Source organism: Cebus imitator, unplaced genomic scaffold (genome assembly GCF_001604975.1).
Source record: "Cebus imitator isolate Cc_AM_T3 unplaced genomic scaffold, Cebus_imitator-1.0 Scaffold159, whole genome shotgun sequence".
Classification (NCBI taxonomy): domain Eukaryota; kingdom Metazoa; phylum Chordata; class Mammalia; order Primates; family Cebidae; genus Cebus; species Cebus imitator.
This window is the reverse complement of record NW_016107474.1, coordinates 511,280-537,074: the sequence shown is the minus strand read 5'-3', so window position 1 is coordinate 537,074 and position 25,795 is coordinate 511,280. Positions and strand designations below refer to the sequence as shown.

The window sequence follows — 25,795 nt, the reverse complement described above, 5'->3', positions numbered from 1 at the left end:
AAGAAGCAGACAAGATGGTGCTGATCAACTGGAAAGCCCATTTTCATAAGATTATGGTGGGACGACCAGCCTTTCCCATCCCCTATATAAACATCATACTGGAGGGACCCAATCTGTGAGCACTACGTAAATCAGACACTGCCTCCTCAAACCTGACTATAAAATTCAGCGCATCTGCTGCCCGCCGGTCTTTTTCTGTTCAAAGACCCCTTCCTCTATAAAGGAAGCTGTTTCTCTTTCTCTTCTTTTCTGCCTATTAAACCTCCACTCCTAAACTCTGTGTGTGTGTTCATGTCTTAAATGCTCCTGGTATGCAACAACAAGCCCCAGGGTATGTATCCCAGACAACGGAGCCACTTCACTATGAGAATCTAATGCCACTGCCGCTCTGACAGGAGGTGGAACTCAGGGGTTTATTGCTCACTCTCTTGCTGTGGTCCATGGCCCAGAGGTTGTGGATCCCTGCTATAGGTGATTCTGATAAACACTCAAGTTTGAGAATCACCGGCTCAAGAACCAGTTTTCTGAATGATTTCCAAGGTTAGTCCTTCCTGAGTAAACTCAAGTAAACATTGTCCCATGAGAAAAACCACATTTTTCAGTAAAGTTTATATACCTGATCTTGAGTCTACCTCACTGGGCTGGCTGGATCATAGTTTCCACCCTGTCCATATGTTTTGTCTTGGGAAGCTCTGTCAATCCTTTAGCAATATCTCGTTCTCTATTTTAATGGAAAAGTTAGTGGAAAATGTTAAGATTTTTCTCTAATAGATCAGCTAGAGGCAGCCAAACTCACATGACTCTTGAAAAATAATCTTTTTACCTCTTTAGCCTAAAATCTAAACATTACAAAAATGGGACCAGTGTGACTAAGGATTTCAAAGCAAATAAACACACACAATAATAAAGTGCCCAGGTACATTTGAATCTCAAATAGACATTTTTTTAAGAATAAGTATGTGCCAATGTTGGGCAGGACACACTCATACTAAAAATATAGCAACAATCTTTAAAATTATTTGCCTACACATGTATGACTCAAAAGCATCTGTTTTTGACCACTAATGTAGAATGCCTTCTGTGAAGCCTTCCTTCAGCCAGTAAATCCACATCTCTCCTAAGCAAAGACGCCACATTCTTCCCAAAACTATAGTGATTTTTTTCCCCCACAAATTAGCATAGAATTTACCAGAGGGCTTAACCGTGGGCCCCTTTTTATTCTGAAGACGCTTTCTGGACATCCACTTAGGGGCAAGCTCTGTGCTAGACATGGAACCTGTAAGGTGATAGGGTTTGGCTGTGTCCCCACCCATATCTCATCTTGAATTGTAGCTACCATGATTCCCACATGTTGTGGAGGGACCCCGCGGGAAATAATGAATCACGGGGGTGGTTCCCCAAACTGTTCTCATGGTAGTAACTAAGTCTCATGAGATCTGATGTTTTTTATAAGGAGTTCCCCCTTTCATCTGGCTCTAATTTTCTCTCTTGTCTGCTGCCATGTAACATATGCCTTTTGCTTTCTGCCATGATTGTGGGGCCTCCCAGCCACACGGAACTGAGTCCATTAAACCTCTTTTTCTTTATAAATTACCCAGTCTCAGGTACGTCTTTATCAGCAGCATGAAAACATACTAATACCTAAGGCCATCTTAATTTCTAGCCAACACCGAAAAAAAAAAAAAAGAAAGAAAAAAAAGAAAGAGAGAGACATCAAGGTCCAATTCTAGCATCCCCACTACCCATAGAACTTCTAAACTTTGTTTATGTCCAGAGCATCAAGGATTGAATGGCTGAAGCATTTCGCAAAGTAGGGTGTGAGATCAAGACTTTCTGGAGCAGAAGTGCATTTTTAGCATTGGAAAATAGAATTCTTCGTATTTAGCAGTGATTCTAACCATTTTTCGTTTGTTTGTTATCGTATATGCTTTCAAAGAAATATTATTTTCTAGTGACCTGCACTTACATGATGAGAAAATTCTGTGCAGGGTAGTCAGATAAATAAGGCTAGATATGCCTTTTAACAAAAGAGAGAGAGAAATCTAAGTATAAATTACGCAGAAAGCAGGTTTGTTGGCTAGAGGCATACATGTAATTACCTACTCATAGCATCTCTTTGCAATTATTCCCCATAGGATCTTTTGAAAGAAGATATGGTGCCTACTTTGTTTGGAATTAGCTTCAGTAGAGGGTTCAACCTCTTCAGTAATAGAAACAGAACTTTTCTGTCCTGTAAGTACCAGCAGAAGCTGCCCCTGTTGGGAAATGACAAAGCCACAAGTCTAATATTAGTGTCTGTAGGTAAAAGCAAGTTTTAAAGCTCAGGATTTTAATCTAATTTGGGAAGAAGAGTGATTTATGTTCTCTCCGATAGGTCACCATTTCCTAAAAAGGAAATGGACAGAGGGGGCTGTTTAATCCCCACTGCCCATCTCACCTGGGGTGAACTGGAGCACTGATTTATCTGGGCATCACCAAAGCTTTATAGCTTTAATTTTAAGTGCTCAGCTTAATATATTTGAGGGCATAACTACTCAGAGTGGTAAGAACATCTTAATGTGTTTTTAAAAGATAATTACAAACTTCAATTGCAAAGATTGCTGATGGGGAGCTCGTTTTGCAATTATGGCTCTGAAGAGGTTTCTAAGAAATTATTTACAAAAAAGGAAATATATAAATTAAGGTATGTATGTATATTTGGCATCAATATACAAGCTATAAAGTTACTTCAAAGAAAAAGTTAAAACATTTTCATATAATCCATAGTTAACACACCTGTGCCTAACATAACACATACAGGTGCTTAGAAAAGTACCTGGTGCGTAATTTTTGCTAAACATTAGCTGTTGATCTATTACAGTATTCAAAATGACAGAGTCCCAGACAGACACAAAAAAGTACACTCTGCATAATTCCATTTATATACAGAACAGGCCGGATGCAGTGGCTCATGCCTGTAATCTCAGCATTTTCGGAGGCAGAAGCGGATGGATCACTTGAGGCCAGGAGTTTGATACCAGCCTGGCCAACATGACAAAACCCCGCCTCTACTAAAAATACAAAAATTAGCTTGGTGTGGTGGTGCGCGCTTATACTCCCAGCTACTCAGGAAGCTGAGTATTGCTTGAATCTGGGAGGCAGAAGTTGCAGTGAACTGATATTGCATCACTGCATTCCAGCCTAGGTAACAGAGTAAGACTCCATTTCAAAAAACAAACAAACAAAAAAGAGGCAAACTAATGAATTTTATTAGAAGTCACGATACTGGTTTCCCTTGTGGAATATGACTGAGAGAGCACGGGGCTTCTAGCAGCTGATCATAACTCTGTTTCTCTGAGTGTTGGTTAGGTGTATGCGTTTGGTTTATGAAAATTAATCAAGCTATACAGATTTGTTACAACTATACTTTTCTGCAGGAATGTTTCTTGGTCCATTTGGGGTGCTATAACAGGATACTATAGAGTGGGTAGCTTTTTAACAACAGAAATGTATTTCTCACAGCTCTGGAGGCTGAAAGTACAAGATGAAGGCACCAGCAAATTTGGTGATGGTGAGGGCTTCTTTTCCGGTTCATCAACAGTGGTCTTTTCATTGTGTCCTTGTGTAGTAGAAAAGAGCCATCGAGTTCATTGGGATTTCCTTTATAAGGGCACTAAACTCCCAATATCCTGAGAGTAAAGCCCTAATGGTCTTATCACCTCACAAAAGCCCTACCTTCAGACACCATCACATTGGAAGTCAGGTTTCACAATAAGAATTTGGGGAAGCACAAACATTTCACCTGTGGCATATACTATATTTTAGTAAACAATTAAAAACGAATGGTATCAACCTGATTGGAATTATAGCATACATATTTTTTAAGGGCGATTTAATCATTTTAAAAATACAAATAATGGTTCCAAAAATAGAACATGAAAGTCATTCCTGCAACTACAAATCAGAAATCTCTTAGAAAGTGCCTGGCAAAAATTGAATATGATGTTATGCACATTGGTAATATTGAACCTAGACTAAGACTAAAACATCTCTTCCCATTCCAATATCAGAAAACCAAAACGGAGGCTTTATCAATACACAGAAGAGTGGACATAAGAAGAAAAGAGGTTAAGGGATTTCAGGTCACCCCAATCTCCAGCCTTTCCAGTGGTTTCTCACTGAATGTCAGATACAATAAAAAGCGTAAGCTCTTTTTACAATCTTCTATTACTTTAGTATTTAAGAACAATAGAGATGTTCAACCATTCAAATCTGTAAATTACTGAAACGTGGGGCGTTTTTAGAAAGCCTATAAAATTGTCACCTTGGACAATTCTTATTTATTTATGTTGAAAAAACGTAATTCTCATGATAAGGTCTTAAGAGAAATGCAAATAAAAACAACAGTAGAATATTCTATGTTGCCCAAATGATTGGCAGATATTGGGTGAGGTTGATAGTATCCAGGGTGTGCGAACATGAATAGAACCCTTTCAAATGCTCTTGGTGGCAATATAAATCTGTATGACAGTTGGGAAAACAACTTAGTAGTCTCTATCAAAATTTTAATTGGGCCTATCTTCAATTCAGTAATATCGTTTCTATAATTCAATGCCACATGCAATAAGTCCATATGAAGAAATACCATTTTTACAATGCTTATAAAAAGTGAAACATTAGAAGCAATCTGGATGCCCATCAATTAATTATAGGACTGGTCAAATGAATTAGAATACAGCAATGGTGAGGAATAATATGCAGCCATCAAAAAGCCTTATGTGGATTAAACATACACACACACACACACACACACACACACACACACACAAACACACACAAACACACACACACATGCATACACAGAGGCATTGCATACTTTATATTATTGAATGGGGAAAAATAACCAAATAGTACCAATGGTATGATCACAGTTTTGAAAAAAAATAATCTGCTACTCTCACTGACAGGCATGTCACCATCACCAACACATTGCATGAAAAGCATGAGAAATACACAGCAAAAACATAGCTACCAAATGTAAATTATTATTAGAACCACACAGCTTCCCAACTAGACCACATCTTATAGCGCCAATATCGAATACAATTACTTCTGTTTAAGAAGGGCTCAAGAATTGTTTATCAAGTATCAACCAATTCTCTCAATATTCAGTAACTCATCAGCCCTGGTCACTCATTTGATCAATAAGTGTACTGTTGATGATCTGCTGTGTGGTAGGCAGGGTGCCTGGGCTGAGGACTGAATGAATGGTGAGCAACACAGGCATGGTTTGTTCACCTATTATCACTTGTTACCAAAGACATAACCAGGCAATGACAATAAAGTGTGAAGAGGAATATGATCAGGTAATACGGCCTTAAGAGTTCTTAAGGAATAGCTTCTAGGCCAAAATGTAAAATGTAAGTTGAAGCTTCCCAGAGAAAGAGGAAGAAAAAATGTTATAGGAAGAGAAAATGGCACATATGAAGATTTCTCATTTGTTTTGGGTCATCTAAACACCCAGCAGTCTCTACTCACATGAGGTATCCTTATATTACTACAACTACAGGGTATTATGAAGATGGTAAAACATGGGCTGAAAATAGTTCAAATTATACTCTGTATGGGAGACTGAATTTTCCCGGAATTGCCATCATATTACATCTCTCACGCTCATGATACAGTGTGATGGTGACATGACCCTCAGCGAGTCTATTTTCTATCTCTTTGACCTCAGTTGAATCTATGACTGCCTCAACTGGTATAAAATATGGTAATGTCAAGCCTTGGTCATAAAATATCACACATTTCTACCTTGTTCCCTTGGGATGCTCACTCCTGGCACCAGCTGCCATCCTGTGAGGAAGCCCAAGCAGCCACATGGAGAGGCCATGTGTGGACATTGTGGCCAAGAGCCAGAATCTACCAGCAGGAGCATTAAGGAATGAATATTAAAGGAGTCCAGGCTCCAGCTATTGAGTTACCCCAGCCTTCAAGCTACCCTAGTCGTCAAAAACAGAGATGAATGGTCCCCATTGACCCCTCACAAGTGACACATTGTGAGTAAAACAAATGATTGTTGTTGCTTTAAGATGCTAAGTTTATGATGGTTTCTTATACAATTATAACTGGAAACTGGAATAAAACATATTAGTAAAGTACTAATACAACACCTTCATCACTAATGGGCCAATGATACCCCTTAATGAATATGGCTGAGATGAAAACTCTGGTTTGGTTAAGTTCTCCTGTCCATGCCTCACACTGATCAGAGGTTGGGTGAATAACTATGGTTAAACAGAGAGAGAACAGAGCTAGAATTACTGCCTGGCTTATCTGTCTTCTCCAAAGCTTCAAGGCTTGTGTGCCCAGAGCTTGTGAGCTTGTGTGCCTCCCTCTTCTAGGAATGCAGTGAAGACTTCTAGAGAAAGTCAAGCCTCAAATGCCACCAAGCCTGCAAAGAATGAGCTTTACAGCAGAGAGAAGAAAGTGGGAACATCATTACTAAGAATATTGTGCAGAATTTAGCAATCTGGACAGGCTGAGAATTGTTCAGGGCAAGGTTTATAATACAAATCAGTGCTCCAAGTCAGGATCTCTAAACTTTCAGGAAAACAGGGGCAGGGGTATGAAAATGTTTTAATACATTTAAAAGCCTTATGCAAAGGTCTGCAAGTGATGATCTTCTGGCCTTTTTTTTTGTAAATAAAGTTTTACTGGAACACAATCATGCCCATTCATTTCACATATTGTCTAGGGTGCTTTTGCACACTAATGGCAAGATGTAATCGTTGCAACAAAGACCCTATGGCCCATAAAGCCTAAAATGTTTACTTTCTAGACCTTCACAGAAAAATTAGCAATTCCTGGCCTAGTGGAATGTATCCACTTATGCAAGATAAAGCTGCACAGATTAATTAAAATGTCTTTTTTATTTTTATTTTTTTTCTTACCACTGTCTGGAATTATACCAAGTCTCCCGCTGGTTATCCTATGTTGATCAGAGGCTCTGGTTGGCAGCTCTGCAAGTCTTTGTTGAATTTTTTAAAATGGGAAAACTCATTATTACCTAACAAAAGGGGTTTGTAGACAGAATGTTCCAACAGATGGAGTCCATGGAGAAAACAACAACAAAAAAAAGTAAGGCAAGTCCTTGGTGGTAGGAGACCTGGAGCCACTCAATCAGGAGAAGGGAGAGTATTGAGGTAAAGGGCAGAGAGGGTACCAGAGCTAGCGAAGGGCTTGTCTCATGTAGAGGTTATAAACTCATGGGCCGTGGGCCATTTCTGGCTGCCTGAGATGTTTGTTTCCTTTAATACACAGCCAATATCATGTCTACATGTTGGTAGGCAGTGTTCAGGTAGGCTGTGTCATGCCCATTCCTAAAAACCTTCCCCTGACCTTCATCTACCACAACGGCTGGGGACATGAACACTCACTTTCCCAGCCTTCTCTGCAGCTACTACATGACCTACTCTAGCCAAAAGGATTTAAGTAGAAGTTTGATAGGGGTTGCCAGGGCAATGTTAACTGACATAAAGCTGGTGTAGCCCCTTGTTCTTCCTTCCTTACATATAAATGCCATGGCTGATTACCGGCTTTTCCTGATCAATGGGTGGGGCTGACAACACAGAACCTCCACACTCAACTGGCAATTATCTGCAGGAACAGCATCGCAACTGCCCGCCTTTAAACACCAGCTAGGGGTTCTCTGGGGGGCTTCCTCTCGGGACCATTTCTCTATTTTATGTCACCTTCTCTATCTTTGATAAGGAGCCCAGGAGTTGATGGTGTTACTGAGAGCAAAAGGAGGCAGTCCCCAACAGAGTGACAGGGGCCCTGGTTGGCTCTTCCCTTCCTCTCAACTAGGGGAATCTTAAAGCCCATAGTCTGCATTTTATGGTAAGGAAAGTTTGGATCTCTTAAGATGATTAATGAAGGAAAACTAAAGACTGAAAAACACACCCACTTCAGTGATCAGAGTATTATTCATACACGGTTCTAAAGCCTCATGGGAAGTTTTTAAGGAAAAAAGAAATGTATATATATTTTTTTAGGCATGTATCAATGAGTGTCTCCAAAGTGCTTTAAAAGCAAGAATTACCAGCTTTAGGGAGGGGGTAATAACAGCACTAAGAACATCCGAGACAGTTTGTTCTTAATAAAATTCTAGATGTTAGCTGGTTGTATTACTCAAAGGTTTCCCTTCACATAGGCATTATTTATGATATCATTCTGTATTCTGAGAAGTGCTGGCTAGGGTGACTTAAAGGAGGTGGTGCTATTGCACTGGAAGCTCACATTCCAGATTGATAATGGTAACTCACTTACTTGCCTAGTGCTCCCCAGGTTTATCTTAAAAGCTCTAAAAGTAGGTGGATGGTGGCTTTTCCTAAGGTGCTGAAATAACCTCAAGACCCAATTGACAATACAGGATAGGAAGTAATGGCTCCAAGTAACAAGTGGCAGTGTGGAAATAAAAGCCACAATTGTACAGCAGCTGAGAGGAAGCCAGAAACCCACAACCACCACCTGAGTAAATAAATATTCTATTTTGATATTGTCCTCCTGAAATCATTGTATTACTGGGTGGGTTTCATCCTAATTCTGAACTTCTTGTTTTTGTTTTTTTTTTTAACATTATATTAACTTTTAGGAATTGGAGGAGGGGGAGAAGTGGAGGGAAGGGTTTTATATTGCCCCTGCATGAACAAGGCTGCAATTCTGCATTATCATAAAGCAACCACATAGAAATTGAGTCCTTTGATCATTATCTTCTGTTTTGCTAACCTCGAGCTTCGCAATTCACACTTGCCACCTTCTACCAAAAAGCAATATATGACTAGTTTTTCTAGGAAATAGGGAAAAGTTATATACTAGTTGTTTCATTGGTTAATCTCCGTTAACTTTGATCGAATGTAAAAAACTGATTCATGACTTGTTTGCCCACCAATAGTTCTTACAAGTTTTGAGAAGCCAGTTGTTATAAACATGCATGCCTTGAAATTCTAAGTAACAGAAAATACTGCCTTTCGGACCCAGGCTATATAATTCTATAATCATTTGCAGAGAGGAAGTGTTGGGAAACTGCAGAACCAGGATCCCAATTCCCGACCTAGGAATTTTCTCTTTGTCTTAAATTATAACCAATATTCATTTCAAATACAATTAATTCAGACTATTTTCTGTATCACAGACCAGGAAACAATAAAGCAGGAAGTGAAGTAAAAGGAAAGAAAACAAATATTTACTAAGTAGCTACACTGCATGCATCAGTTGTGTTCTGGTTTCATATGATTTACCTCATTGAATTTTCACGGCTATCCTACTAAGTAGGTTTTTGGATCCAAGGAAACAGACTCAGGAAAGTAAAGTGGCTTACTTGAAGTCACAGGATAGTAAAGGTTTGTCTGATGCCCCACTAGATTCCATAGACTTTGAGTACAAAAGCAGGACTCTGTGACCTCCCTAAGAGTTGGCTTCTGCCTGAAAACTTTTAGAGATGGGAACGTCACTCTTCAAACTTCAGCTCAAAATGTTTTTGTCTGGCTTTATTCTCTTCTAAAGTCTTAAGAACAATAACAACAGTAAATACTCTCAAGTACTGAACCGTTACTATAAACCAAATATAGTTCTGAGCGTACTATGCACACCAGTCCTTAAACCATTTCATTTATGGAACAAATGTTCATCAAATTCCCACCTTGTGCCAGATATTGAGGAGCATGGAGACATCCCTGTGACAGACATTATTACAGGCATACTTCCTTTTATTGTACTTTTGTTTATTGCATTTCACAGATATTGCGTTTTTTAGATTGCAGCTCCATGGCAATCTTGTGTTGAACAAGTCTATTGGCACCATTTTTCCTAAAGCATGTGCTCTCTTCAAGTCTCTGTGTCAGCAATTTATTTAATTATTTATTTATTTAATTAAGATATTTACTTTTAAAATACATAATGCTATTGCACACTTAAGAGACTACAGTATAAACATGACTTATATGCAATGGGATACAAAAAAATATATGTGACTTGTTTTATTGCAATATTTCCTTTATGGCCATTATCTGGAATCGAATCTTCAATATCAACAAGGTATGCCTGTATACCATGTATATGCTTTTACATTTAAGAAAACAAAAGCTGAAAAGGTAGTTTAACCCCAGGTTATACAGTGTGGCATAGACTAGCTAGTGGCTCACCAAGGATATTTTATTTTCCTCTTGGGCACGTGATTAGACTAATTTTCTAGCCTTCCTTAACTCTAATCAATGAAACACGCACAGAAGTAGAATTCTCACTTTCAGGCCTGGGTCATAAATTCCTTCTCTGTGAGTGTTTCTCTCCAGGGCAAGAAATAAGTATCAACTGGTTAAGATGCTGAGTTTTGGAGGTATATCTGTTATAGTAATATGCATTACTTTAATTAATACATACAACTAGCAGAGGAGCAAGGCCAGAATTAGGGTCCACATCTGATGGATTCCAGAGTCTATGTTCTAGGATGGGGGCAACAACACTCATGTTTGCTTCTTTGAAACTTTTATACACTGATCTGAGTTCTAGTCTCTGGCATGTGAAAAAACCTGCTTATTTCTTGTTCTGTAATATAGGCCTTCAGTGACTTGAATTACATTCTGTGTCTTTCCTGAACTTTCCTGGTTACTTATGTGAAATAGGTTTCCAGTCATATTTAATTTGCCAATGGCTTCTTCAAAGTATGCAAAAAAAGTACAAATGCATTACAGAAAATCAATAACACCAAATATTTGTTCTTTGAAAATGTCAACAAGATTGACAAATCTTAGCTAAACTAACCAAGATAAAAACAGAGAAGACACAAATCATCAAATTAATAAATAAAAAAAGCACACTACCACTGATCTTACAGAAATTTAAATGAGTATAAGGAAATGCTATGAATAATTTCATCTATTAGATGAAATAGAAAACAATGCTAGAATGACACAAATTACTGGTTCAAGTAGAAAGTTAAAAACTTAATAGCAGAAAACACTTGAAAACAAACAATAATAATCAATTAAATCAGTAACTTGGAATATTTCTGCAAAGAAAAGTTCAGATCCAGATAGATTCACGGGTAAGTTTTATCAAGCAGTTAAAGAGGAAATAATACCAGTATCTCAAAAGCTCTCCCAAAAATACAGGAGGAGAGAATACTGCCCAACTCATTCAATGAGGCCACTATTACATCATTACATTATTACCAAAGCCATTTAAAGGCACCAAAATAAAAAAAAAAAAAGACCAATATCTCTCATGAATATAGAAACAAAATCCTCCACAAAATGTTTGCAAACTAAATTTTATAACATAGTTAGCAGGCTGATAATGGATCCCAAATGTATCAGATCCTGATCCCCACAAAGTATAAATACTATCTGATTGGGAGAAAAAAGTTCTGTGCATATGTAATTGAATTAAATGTCTTAAGATGAGAAAATGATCCTAGGTTATTCAGGTGGTCCCTAAATGCCATCATTGTTTTCTTATAAATGGAAGCCAGGAGGAGATTTGATGAGAGACAAAGAAGGCAATGTGACACCAGAGAAGAGGCATACTTGAAGACACTTGCCTTGATAATCAAAATGGTGTGACTACAAGTCAAGGAATGCGAGCTGCCACCAGCGGCTGGAAGAAGTAAGAAATGAATTCTCCCCTAGAGCCTCTGGAGAGAGTGAAGCTCTGCTGACACCTTAATTCAGCCCAGTAATACTGATTTTGGACTTCTGGCCTCCAGAACCGTGAGAAAATAAATTTCTTGTTTTACGCCAACAAATTTATGGTAATTTGTTATAGCAGCCACAGAAAACTAAAACAACTTATCAAAAGAATTGTACACCTCAAGGTAAATAACCAACTAGGCTTTATCACAGGAATGCAAGGTTGGTTTAATATTCAAGAATCAATTAATGCAATAAGCTTAATTAATAGAGTAGAGAAAAAAAAGCAATCATCTCAAAACATGCAGAAAATTTTTTAAATAAAATCTAACACTTATTCATGATAAAAGATTTTTAACAAACTTAAAATTGAAGCGAGTTTACTCAATATAATGAAGAGCACATCTGAAAAGCCTGCAGGTAGCATCATACTTAGTGGTATAAATGTTTAATAGAAGAAATAATTTCTACTTAAAATCAGAAACAAGGCAATGATGTTCATTCTTACCATTTCTATCTGATTTCATACAGAAGGCTCTAACTAGTAAAATCAAGCTGAGAGAGGGGGAAAAACAGAGTGAGAGAGACAGTGTGTGTAAGATTAAAAAATGGATCCTAATACTCCCACTGGTCAGTGGACCGGCACTGTCCACAGAGTGGCCTGCAGTAGAGACTTAGCCTTGCCTGACAGCATTCTTTTCTTTTCCATAGGAAATTGCCTTGTTCCCACAGACTCTCAGTCTATTCACAGATAGGTTGACTTCATTCCTAGTTGTAGGAGGAGGCATTTGACTTTGATCCAGGTCATGATCACGTTGTATTTTGTCTTCTGTGGGTACATAACTGGTTTAGGAAAGAGCACAGGACCCATATTCATTTAAGTGAGCTTTACTTAGCACTTTTGTTTGAACTGTGTTAGACTCTTTCTATTGGAGCTTCTGTGGAGATTGCATATGAGTTTGTAGCTGCTGGCAACTATCTTTGCATCATGACGGGAGAATTTATGGGAAAATAAAAACATGTGTGAGGTTTGGGAAAAGGTGAGGGATAGGGAATGGAGCCAACACAGACAAAAGTCAAGCAGAGAGATGAAGTCCTGGTGGTCGGTGCCATCTGAGTTTGTATACCCAGCTAGGCTTGAAGCTAGACCTATTCATGGACTTCTCACATACATGAGGCATGCAATGTCTTTTTTGCTTCAGCCACTTTGATTTAAGTTTTGGAACTTGGAGTAGCAAAGGCCCTGACTAACACAGAGATCATGACCCCAACCACCCACATTTTGATCTTGATATCATCCTTTCTATCAAACAAATCTCACTATTGCCCTCTGAAAATTCGCAAAACATGTTTAATAATTCTCCCCATTTGACTCTAAGTTTCATTAAGGCAAGGGCTATTTCTGTTGGTTTTCTAGCATATTCCAAATGCCTAGCATACCATAAATAATCAATATTTGCTGAATGAACAGACATGCATAAATTTAGAGTGAATGAATGATGATAAATAGATGGATCTGTTCAAAATTACACTGAGGCTTAAGTTCAGCTACCAGTTTCCAGAACTTCTCTGTTTCTTTTAAAACATTGGACACATCCACATATATGTTCATTGCAACACTATTCACAATAGCAAAGACATGGAATCAAACTAAATGCCCATCAATGGTGAGCTGGATAAAGAAAATGTGGTACAAGTACACTGTGGGCTATCATGCAGCCATGGAAAAGAACAAGACCATGTCCTTTCCAGGAACACAGATGGAGCTGGAGGCCATCATCCTTAGTAAGCTAACACAAGAACAGGAAACCAAATACCACATGTTCTCACTTATAACTAGGAGCTAAATGATGAGAACATATGAACACAAAGAAGGAAACAGCAGACACTGGGGCCTACTTGAGGGTGGAGGGTTGGAGGAGAAAGACGATAAGAAAAAATAACTATTGGGTACCAGGCTTGGTATGGGGCTGATGAAATAATGTGTACAGCAAACCCCTGTGACATGAGTTTACTTGTATAACAAACCTGCACAAGCTCCCCTGAAACTAAAATAAAAGTTAAAAAATAAAGATGCCATATGACAAAGATATAAAAAGTGAGATCGAAAGGTAACATTTAAAAAACATATTTGGAATATATAGACCAAAAAAAATTGATATTCTTGTCATATTAATTACTATTAGTATTATAAAACAAAAAGACAAACAGAAAAATGTAGTAAGAGACATTAATTATATTTTACTAAAGAAATGTAAATGGCCAATAAATATATGAAAAAGTTAAACCTCATGAGCAATAAAGGCATATTAATTTTTAAAATGTAGTTAATAAAAATGCATAGTTTTATCAAACATGTATAATAAATGGCCCTCTAATATACTCTGGGTGGCCTTATAATTTGGGTACAAACTCTAAAGAGAAGGAATTAGTCAATATCTAACAAAATTTAAAGTGTGAGCTGGGTGTGGTGGCTCACACTTGTAATAATTTTGGGAGTGGTGGGGAACAAGGTGGGCAGGTCACCTCAGGTCACGAATTTGAGGGTAGCCTGGCCAACTTAGTAAAACGTTGTCTCTACTAAAAATACAAAAATTAGCTGGGTATGGTGGTAGGTGCCTGTAATCCCAGCTACCTGAGAGGCTGAGGCAGGAGGATCACTTGAACCTGGGATACAGAGTTTTCAGGGATCCCAGATAGTGCCAGTGCACTCAAGCCTGGGTGACAGAGTAAGACTCTGTCGAAAAAAAATAAAAAAAAAAATAAAGAAAAATAAAGCGTGCATACCTTCTGACTCAGACATTCTATGTCTAGGAACTTATTCCATAGAAATAAACAACCAGACAAAAACGATGTTGGCTCTGACTATCTGCTGTCTACTCACTTCTCTTCTTCATGATCTCTCAAAAATCACAGAAACTGTTACAGAGATCCTAATCGCCATTTTCTTCTTGCCTTCTGTGAGAAATAATTCATCCAGTTTTATAGATGTGAACTCGCTTAAATCAATAGGATACACTTCTAGAATCTTCTCAACTATCTTGGATTCCAATTTTCTCCTATTTATATTTGTCCAACCCTTTTAAAAGGTGATTATTATTTTCTTTGATCATGGAAAGGAGGCAGCCTGCGTCTGTGTGGTTCTGCATTTACTCTGCCACCTTTATCAGGGCACCAGCTGCCTCGCAGTGGGTCTGTGCACAATTGCCAAAACAAACCTCTTGTTGCAATATTTGGCTTATTTGAAATTTTCATTTGTCAGGAAGCTTCAGGATCCTGTGATGGGTCATGGGTCCTGCTCCTCACATGTACATTCATTTACTTTACGTGCTTTGTTTTTTTGTTTGTTTTGTTTTTGAGGTGGAGTCTGGTTCTGTCACCCAGGCTGGAGTGCAGTGGTGAGATTTCAGCTCACTGCAAACCTCTGCCTCTTTGGTTCAAGCAATTCTCCTGCCTCAGCCGCCGAAGTAGCTGTGATTACAGGTGCCAGCCACCACGCCTGGCTAATTTTTTGTGTGTTTTTAGTAGAAATGAGGTTTCACCATTTTGGTCAGCCTGGTCTTGAACTCCTGACCTCAAACTGATCCACCTGCCTTGGCCTCCCAAAGTGCTGGGATTACAGGCATGAGCCATGGTGCCTGGCCTATATGTTCTGTTTTAAACTGAGTTATTAGAGAAGCTCACGTTTCGTCACGATATGCTTCTTTGGTTGTATTATTATTATTATTTCCTCTCTCTCTGTGTCTCTCACTGACTCCCCGCCTTTCCTCTCTTTGCCTCTCCAGCTTTTCTCAACTATCTTTCAGGTTTTCGAAGTTAGAGAACCAGGACTTCCCTTTGAAGAATCTTTATTTCTTTCATTTCTGTCCTCTGTCTTAATGTATCTAAAGTTTTAAGATACCTAAGTTTTTCTCTAAACCTGAGCTGAAATGTTCTTTCCCCAAAACTAGGGCACCTTCCTGGCTTAACCCTGAGCATCCTTCCACTGGACCTACCCATGGGAGACCAACACACGCAGGTTTTACACCACCCCATCGACTCCACAGAACAAGCTGGCCCCTTCTTTAATGTGGCCCTTTCTTCTCTCCTATTTGTAAGCATCTTCCTTTCATTTACTTTCTCTGTCGAATGCAGCAACGTTCAGACGTCCTTCGTCACTGACCTGTTCTCCATAAGTTTTCCTGTCATAGTGATTTAAAGACAAAGCCATGCCCTTTTCCCCCTTATGTGTGTCAAGGACTACTTTTAGGGAGAGTGGCTGTTGAGTGTGGATGCAGAAATATTCTAGGTCTGTTAAGGCTTTGGATATTTTCACATAGTTTTAGTTGCTACATACTAACCAGAACTTTGGTCAATTTCATTTTATTTAAGGAACACCTAAATGTGTCACATATAACTGGAGAAATGTAAATTCTATATATTCCACAACTATCTCCCAGTAGGGAATTTTTTTTAGGTCTCCTTCTCTCTTACTTCAAAATCAAAATTAAGATAAGTGACAAATATTTTAACAAACATAAAAATACTGTTTGAAATATTATAACAAACATAAAAATTATTGATTAAGTGCTCATAAACCTCCCAAATATGCTACTGGGCTTTAGAGAATGTATCTATCGCGGCCTTTATCAGGGTCTTCCTTTTATTTGAATCATTTATACACGAATCTCTTACCTGCTACACTGGGACCTGAGAGCCCGTGGGTTGATCCATGTCTGCTGCCTGTGTTGCATCTTAAACATGGCAATCAATGTATATGGAAAGTCACAAATAAATGCTTGCTTTATGGAACTGAACTTTGGACTCCAGGTAAAATTCAGGATAAAAAGGCACACAGTCTAGCGGCATTTAAACATCCTCCTCTTTAGAGAAACATCTGATATATTAAATATGAATTATTTTAAACTATTGATTAAAACAGAGTCAAAAAGGCTCTGCTCGGACATGCTTTGAACACGTCCTAAAAGCACAAGCTGCCTTCTTTCATGTTCTGCTATAATTCAGACAGCTCTTCCCTGTAGTTAGCCAGTATTCCAGAGGTTGTGATACAGCAGTTCCCTTTCTGATGACTCACTATGCCAAAAAATGAAGCATGCCTATTTTGTAGAGGGTATATGTCAGAGGGTACCTTAAAGTCTCTGATAAGAGATGAGTGAATCCAAGGGAAGAATCAGCTTTACAAGGAGCTGTATTACCAGGATGTCTGGGAGAGATAATCATCAAAACTCACAGGACCCCTTACACAAACAAGTCACCTGCAACAAGCAGTAGACTAGACCACAGCCCTTGGGACATGCCGTCCAATTCGGGAGGATATTTTCAATGCCACACACTCTCCCTCCTCCTGTCGACCTGACAATCTAAGATTTTTCACCAGTGACTGCAGTTTCCCCCCTGGGCTCCTGTGTTTCAGCAGAGGCTAAAATGATCCCTGTATATCACTTTGATAAGTTTGTAAAGCACTCTGGCGTCTTTGGGCAGGAAGCTGCTAAAGAAAGATACCTTCGTTACAGTTTACAAAACCATTTCCAAAATGCGCTGCTTTGGCCCTTAGAGTCAAGTTCAAAAATAGAAGCCTGTAAAACTTACCCAGAGAGCCACTGTCACAAAAAGACATTCTCCCTGTAATTGGAGGGCATGCTTTAGCCTGTTACACTAGACTATTCTGATATTAAATCTATATCCTAAGACCGCCTTAATTGACCATAAAAAGGAAAATTGGAAACACAGGATTTGATCATTGCACATGCAATACTAGTGCTATAACCACCAAATTAGACCATTTTGCAGAGAGCATCCAGGCCTGAGTTCTGTTTAAGCTGTCTCAGGGTTACATTTCATCACCGAATTTCAAAAAGGCAACAGGATATTAAGTCCATTAAGATTCAGTGAAAGTTTAGGCCATTGTAATTTTAACACTTGTTTCCATTCTCTGTCCCTGGTAAGTGTAGGGGAGGGAGGAAAAGACATTGAAAACATTTTCTGAGGATTAAAATCAAACTTTCCTGATACTCATGGTGGCACCTTTCAGTGTCACTGGATTTAATGATGTTATAAATAATGAGTTAAACAAATTTGGAGAGTCTGATTAATGAACTGCAGAGAAGATTTTGTGGGAGAGAACACTGAGGTCTAAATGGAGCATATAACTTCCACATTGTCCGCTCTCCTGTGAGCTGTGGACACCAGGATGGCCATGTTCCACTTCACCTGCCCCATTCCTTGAAGTGACACACACTTCTGCCTGCGCCAGTGCTAACTAAGCCTCAGGAAAGCAGGATTTGCCTTAAAAGAGCACCATAACTTCAGTTTCTTTTCTCTTTTAACTTTTGAAAATATTTCCATTGATTGATAACATCAGACTCCTTAGCTACTAGGAGTGTCTGGAGGGTTAGAAGATTGGCAGGAATCATGATTAAGACATTTGCAGGCAATTGAGTGGAAAAAAACTGGCCCATCCCACTATTTACTAGTTATGCAGCAACAGAAAATTTGCTTAAAATTGCTGGACTGTAGCTCCTTTATCCTCCCTCCAAAATGGGGATAATAAGAGTGTCTCCTTGAAGGCATTTTTGTGAAGACTATATGGATTAAGACAGTTTATAGGAGATGTAGTTAGGACCCAATGCTTCTTAAGCATTATTATTATTACTAACAAATGGGCCCTGGCAGGGGCCATGATGGCTGCAGGGCGGTGGTATCAGTTGTACTAACTAGAAACCTGCTCTAGAATCTAGTGAAGGTTCTAGCAGGACCTTATCAGATCAATGGAAGAAAGGAGACAATGGCTAGAGTTCTGTCTTGGTTTCCATGCCTCCCTGTGTCAGAGCTCCACACCTAGCCTCGTCCTGACCAAGTCCTTGCTCTTACCACACAGCACTGCCTTTCACCTCTAACTTCTCTTTTGCAAGATTTTAACAAGTGGTTTCTACATCCCCCAGCAGGGTCTACATCCTCTGCCTCTCAATGAAATAACCCTAAGCATAAACTCCAGGTGCTTTGAGTGGTTATTTTTTTGCTATATAAACCACTAGCTAAGTGGCTTCCCTTCCCTCTCTCAACCCCCCACTCCTCTACCCACACCTCCTTCATCTCCCAAATGACTAATTGCCCTTGAATGGTTGTTCAGTCTGCTCACGGGGTAACCACATGCAGACCAACCTCAGTGGTCCCTCCTCCCCATGGACTCCTTACTCTGTCACAGCACCTCTCTTGTCAGCAGTCACATCTTGTCTCTGGTTACCTGTTCTGTTAGCCTCTCACCTTAGGCTGTTTCCCAAACTGGCTCACGTTTGACCCACCAACCCACAGTAACAGGCCAGCATCTTGCTGGGCTTTATTCACAGAAGGTAAATGGTTATGGCCTAGATTTCCACTATTCCCTTTAATTAGAGGTCGGGCAGGTATCAGATCCAGAGCTGGGAAAGAAAAGGCTCCAAGTACAGTGGGTCAAGGTAAAATGTGCAGCTGGAAGAATAACACAAGCCCCTGTGGGAATGCACATCCCTGAACATTCTGAATTAGCTGGCAGCTCACATCTCCCAGAATAATGCAACACTGGACATTTCTCTCTCTCACTTTAGACCTGCTACCTGCCCTTTGGAAAAAATAGGTAAACTCCATTTTATTTTGTACCAGGAAACAGGAAGCACTTTTCAGACCACTTTAAAGTCCATTTTAATATCTGAGTTTCATTTCTACTGTTTTTTTAAATTAATTAAACCAGCATTTACTGAGAGAACCTCATACATTAATGCAAATAATGAGATTCCCAATCCCATTCCCAATCTCATGCATTTTGAATTAGGACTAAATTCAGATTTTACCATGCAGAGACAACAAACGTTTAAAAAGACACAATTTTGAGGCACCAATCTCATTCAATGCAATAAGAGAAAACACAAATTAGTTGTTTTCTTCTTCCCAAGGGTCAATGGAGCAGTATCCAGTAAGAGGATTTCAATCAAATGATTTTATGCACTTCCCTGTCTGTCATAGTCAGCACTCATTCACTTTAAGAAAAGTTTTGACCTAGAAGAGGATTTTACACTAGATTGGAAGAGCCCATTTATGTGGGGAAGTGCCAGCCTGTTTGCATTTATTGCTACATATATGTCATGACTGTCTGAACTCCGCAATCATGGAGTTACTGGTTATTGTGGAGACTCAGGAAGGTTTAGAATGGAGTAGGACAGGATACTTAGCTGGCTAAGGTTTAATTTCTGTGAAGTATGACAGAGTCCATTAGTGCTCACTCCCCTTGCCATGAAGAATTCGCTAAATAGTTAAGAAAGTAAGACGTGTGAAAAGCAACAAGCGCAGTGGCTCACGCCTGTAATCCCAGCACTTTGGGAGGCCGAGGGGGGTGGATCACAAGGTCAAGAGATCGAGACCATCCTGGTCAACAAGGTGAAACCCCGTCTCTACTAAAAATACAAAAAATTAGCTGGGCATGGTGGCGCGTGCCTGTAATCCCAGCTACTCAGGAGGCTGAGGCAGGAAAATTGCCTGAACCCAGGAGGCGGAGGTTGCGGTGAGCCGAGATCGCGCCATTGCACTCCAGCCTGGGTAACAAGAGCGAAACTCCGTCTCAAAAAAAAAAAAAAAAAAAAAAAAAAAAAAAAAAAAAAAAAAACATGAAGGAACGACCTTTGAACATGTCTCAGAGGAGGAACACAGACAAGGAGAGGGAGGAGGAGGAGTGGGCTGGAAATTAGGGGGCGAAGAGGAGTGAGGAAAAGCTGCTGTTGCCACAGGTTTCCATGGTGATGACAGGACAGCACCACTGAGGAGCGGGCAGGGGCAGCCATGGAATCAGAGTCATGGGAACTGGGGCCCTGAGGGCTGCAAATGGAGAAGCCAGTTAGACCAAACTCATGAGGGTCAGGAGGAGGGGCAGGAAGTGCCGGGTGGCTCAACAAGGCACGCGCGGGAGGTCCAGAGCCCTGGGTCCATTTAAGGCTCAGGAAGCCAGCAGAAGCGGGTACAGTCAGCTCAAAGCAGCCAGTCCTGGGAGGCTTGGGGAATTTGGTGGTAAAAGCCAGGACTCTAGGACAGGAGCCTGGGGCACAGATATGAAGGACCTAGGCTCAGCAGACAATGTATGGCCGTTGAGTAAGGGGCCGTAAGGGAAAGAGAATACCTCCAAACACCCACGATTACCAGGGGCTGTCTGCATCAAGGTATCTGAGTGAGGCTCCTGTGTGGATCTTCAGAACCTTATTATCTGCTTTGGGTTAACTCTTCTAATCCTGACCATTATCCTGCAGGATAGGCTCTATTACTATCCCTGTTTTTCAGATGGAGACACAGAGTTAGAGAGGAGGAAGGATTTAATCAGGACAGTGCAGCAGGCAGGAGGCAACATCAAGATTCCATGTGTAGCTCCAGCAGAGTTCCCTCTAGGTCACTTTTTCCTAAAAGAGGCAAGGACACAAGGCTTTGGATGTCACGGGGAGCCTTTGCAGTTGTGATGTGGGGAGAGGCATGATGAAAAGGAAGTGATAAATCTAGCGGTTATACTCTGCTGAACTGATAAACCATTCCTTGATGTCGCCATAAACTCTTAATTTGACTCTTTTGGAGAATTTTCTTTTTCACACAGATCACATTATGCTTCACAGCCAGAAGAGATGTGTGAATGAATGGAAGTTGCAAAGAACTGCAGCACTCAGGGAAACTATGGAATGCAGTGAGGGGATGCTCAAAGTTCTGGTTTGGTTCTGACCAAATCTTCTTATGCTTCCCATCAACATTAGGATCTAGGGATCCACCACCCTGAGAACTGCAGCCCAGACTTGATGAGGCTGCCTTATTCTGCAGCAGGGCTGAGCTCTAAGTCTACACTAACCTCAGCATCATTACCCTCTTTCTAGGTTCTGGCAGAGGGCAATGCCTGCCTCAAAGAAACCCCTGTCATGTTCTTTGCTCACTGACCACATGGGTAAGAGCTGAATAAATTCATCCACTGGCAAGTCTGTGGCACCCTTGTCCCCTGGGTAGGAAAGAGTACCTTCACTGTGCTCTGAAAGGAAGAATGTGGCTTTGGAAATCCCATTCTCTAAATATGCACCATCCCAAACCAAAATGGTAACCCTTTTAAACAGTGTGAACCGTACTAGAACAGAGCAGAGAGAAATAACAATGTCACATGGCCACCAATAAGTGCCATTAAACACCTCTATGGCCTGTTTAGTGGTTTGAGACTAGAAGCCTGGGAGCCTTCTTATGGGACAGAACAAATTTTCCAGCAAGGATTAGCCTTGAGACTAGAGTTTAATGAAATAATTACTAACACTGGAGGCTTGAGCAAAGGAATCGGTAGACAACAGGGAGTTCCAGGTTTGTCTGGGGAAGATATTTATCTAATAAAACACAAATAAATAATACACAAAATCTAAAGTCAAGAGATGCAGAGGAGCCTAGGGACAAAAGGTAGGGGCTACAGGGATCAGAAGATGCTTTAAAAGCAATTGAACGTTTTAACTTTGCAATAGACATTCATTACTTGAGAAAGGCCATCATAGGTGCAGAGAGAATCATGTACAAGGCTGTTCATGGCTACACATATTGGCCAGAATAGGCTGGATTATGGAGCAATGACAAATAATTCCAAAGTCTCCATGACGTCAACAACAAGTGTTTAATTCTTGCCTGTACCACACGTGTATGCAGGTCAGCAGCAAGATTCTGATGATCACAGACACCCAGGGACACGGATGACTAAGACGTCAGCATTTCAAGGGATGCGTAGAGAGGGTTGGATAATTGAACACCAGCAACTGTATACTTCGGCTGAGAAGTGACACATGCCACTACTCCCTGGTACATCTCAGCAGTCAGATCTGTGGCATGGCCACAGCTAACTTCAAGAAGGCAGGGAGGGAAATATTAATAAAATCTCTGTGACCAGGAAGCAGAAAAGGACCAGATATTGGTGAACATTCATAATGTCCACCACATGCGTATTTGCAAAAATTGGGAAAAAATGCCTGGGAACAGAATAATACAATGTCCATACCAAAGAATAGTTAAAAAGAACTTAAAATGTTAAAATGCAAATTTCAGAAAAATGCATATAGTAGTATCCCTGTTATATTCAACACACACGAGGTGTGAAGTACATCTGATATGGTTTGGCTGTGTCCCCACCCAGACCTCATCCTGAATTGTAGCTCCCATCATTCTCACGTGTGGTGGGAGGGACACGGTGGGAGGTAATTGAATCATGGGGTCAGGTCTTTCCTGTGCTGTTCACGTGATAGTGAATAAGTCTCATGAGATCTGATGGTTTTATAAAGGGGAGTTACCCTGCACGAGCTCTCTTGCCTGCCACCACGTAAGACGTGACGTTGCTCCTCATTTGCCTTCTGTCATGATTATGAGGCATTTCCCGATATGTGAAACTGTGAGTCAGTTAAACCCATTTCCTTTATAAATTGCCCGGTCTCGAGTATGCCTTTATTAGCAGCATGAGAACAGACTAACACAAGTTCCATATCAAAGAACAGTTAAAAACTACTTACAATGTTAGAATACAAATCTCAGAAAAATGCACATAGTAGTATCCCTGTTATATTTAACACACACGTCTTATTTACCTCACATAATTATCTCTTACATTTAACACTTCTAGATTACAAAATTCTACATGTCTATCTACACACACACACACACACACTCACACAGAGTCAGTGCTCAGTTTCTGTGGGTTCCATATCTGTGAATCTCACCAATCACAGATTGAAAACATTGTTTAAAACAATAAAAAATAACAATGCAACTATAAAATATAATACAAATTTTAAAATACAGTACAATAATATTTACATTGTATTGGGTACCGTAAGTAATCTAGAGATGATTTAAAGTACAGTCATCCCTGTGCATATGCAGAGGACTGGTTCCTGGACCACCCCTCATATATACCCTGACCCATACATACTCAAGCCCCACAGTCAGCCCTGTGGAACCCTTGTATATAAAAAGGTGGCCCTCCTTATATGTAGGTTTTGTGTCTTGTGAATATTGTATTTTCAACCTGCATTTGGTTAAACACATGTGCATAAATGGAGCCATTGAGTTCAAGTGCATGTAGTTCAACAGTCAACTATATAGGAAGAATATGCATAGGTTTTATGCAAATGTTACACTATATTATAAAAGAGACTTAAGCATCTGCAGAGGTTCCTGGATTCAGGTCCCCGCAGATACTGAGGGGTTATTGTATGTACCTACATGTCAGAGAAATCTCTGGAAGGTGATTCATTAATAATGGTCGTTACCTCTAAGAGAAGAATACGTTTGGAAGTAGGAAAAGGGGTATCTGTTTTTCTGAACTATTTAAAATGAGAATGTACTCATATATAGCCTCTGAATTTTTAAAGAAGGTGTTTAAAAAACGCCTTCATCTGATGCCCATGCCTACTAGGCAAGTGGCCCGTGTTAACCTGGAGGGCCATGTCCATTGTACAAAGGTAACTGAGACCACTTTTGACCTCCCAGGGTTCCATGAGCTGTACCCACACCATGTGTTCATCAACCTTGCCTATATGGGAGCAATTTTCATTACTAACTGGTCCTACTTGGTCTTGCATCTGGCACTTTCTGGAACATTCTGGAATTTTAATTTCAGGGGAAGGCACCTCCTCCCTCAGGTTCTAGCTCTCCATCGCCTTTGGTATTCATGGGATAATATCCTCTGGAAAGTCAAGGTTCCAGATGTTTTTCGTTTTCTTTCTTATTTCAAACCCTGTCGGTCCTCTGCCTAACCCTAGTTCCTTTTCTCGAGCTTCTTCTATAGGTTAATGATTATGAGATACGATAAAATAATGAGCATAATAAATCCAACAGATATATTATTTACCCAAAATAATCTACTGTTTAAAATCAGGTAGAATATGCACCTTTCTTGAAAAGTCTTAGGGCAGAAGCACCAGTATATATTAAGATAGTAGCATATTTAATTCTTGCCTCTGCCATATGGAGCATGCAGGTCAGCAGCAGGATTCTGACGATCATAGACACCCAGGGATGCAGATGACTGAGATGTCAGCATTTCACGGGATATGTAATATTTCAGCATATTTAAGACAGGAGGGAAATGTTGGGATTCACTTGAGGTGGCTGGCAAAATATTAGGGAAATAATAGGGAAAGCTAGAAGATTATAGTCTCAAATCTTTTATTTCCCTAATATTTTGCCAGCCACCCCTACTGAATCCCAAAGGGGAAATGGTGTCAGGCTGAATTGGTGGCCTCCTGCAGGAGAGGCTGTGCCCATGAAGGATCCTCTGATCTTACTGTAGATATGGCCCCTGGGTTCAATGAGTGCTATAAACACAGATAGCTATTTTACAGATTAAAATCATGAAAAGTAGCTTGGAACATTCATACAATAGAGCATAATTCAGTGATTAAAATAAATGCACTATCGGGACATGAAAAGGCATGGAGAAACATTACATGCACATTGCTTAGTGAAAGAAGCCAGTCTGAAAAAGGCTACATATGGGATGACTCCAAGTGCATGACATTCTGGAAAGGGCAAAGTTTGGAAACTGTAAAAAGCTCAGTGATTGCCAGAAGAATGGTTGGAGGAGGGAGCGATTAATGGGGTAAGTACAGGGGGTTTAGGCCATCAGGTCAGTGAAACTTTGCATGATACCATAATAACGAATACACAGCCTTATAAATTTGTTAAAAACCCTTCAACTGTAGAATTCAGAGTATATCTTAATATAAACTATGAACTATTATTAGTCAATAATAATGTGTAATTATTCATCAGTTATAACAAATGCATCACCTAAGGCAAGATGTTAATAACAGGTAGTTGTAAGTGAGGAATAGGAAGTATATGGGGATTCTCTGTACTGTCTGTTCAATTTTCTATAAATCTAAATAAACTGCTCTTAAAATGTAGTCTATTAATTAAAAAAATTTTTTTGAAGAAGCTAATTTTTTTACATAGTACTTTAAGTTCTGGGGTACATGTGCAGAACATGCAGGTTTGTTACATAGGTATACACGTGCCATGGTGGTTGGCTGCATCCATCACTCCATCATCTACATTAGGTATTTCTCCTAATGCTATCCTTCCCCTAGCCCCCACCCCTCAACAGGCCCTAG

At 39.8% G+C, this 25,795-nt stretch overlaps 1 protein-coding gene across 3 annotated transcripts in view; it reads right to left on the bottom strand.

The window, feature by feature from the left end:
- The window catches only part of CDH13 (cadherin 13), a 1,196,315-nt gene that overhangs the window by 890,564 nt on the left and 279,956 nt on the right, over positions 1-25,795 (bottom strand). The gene's annotated exons all lie outside the window — the stretch shown is intronic.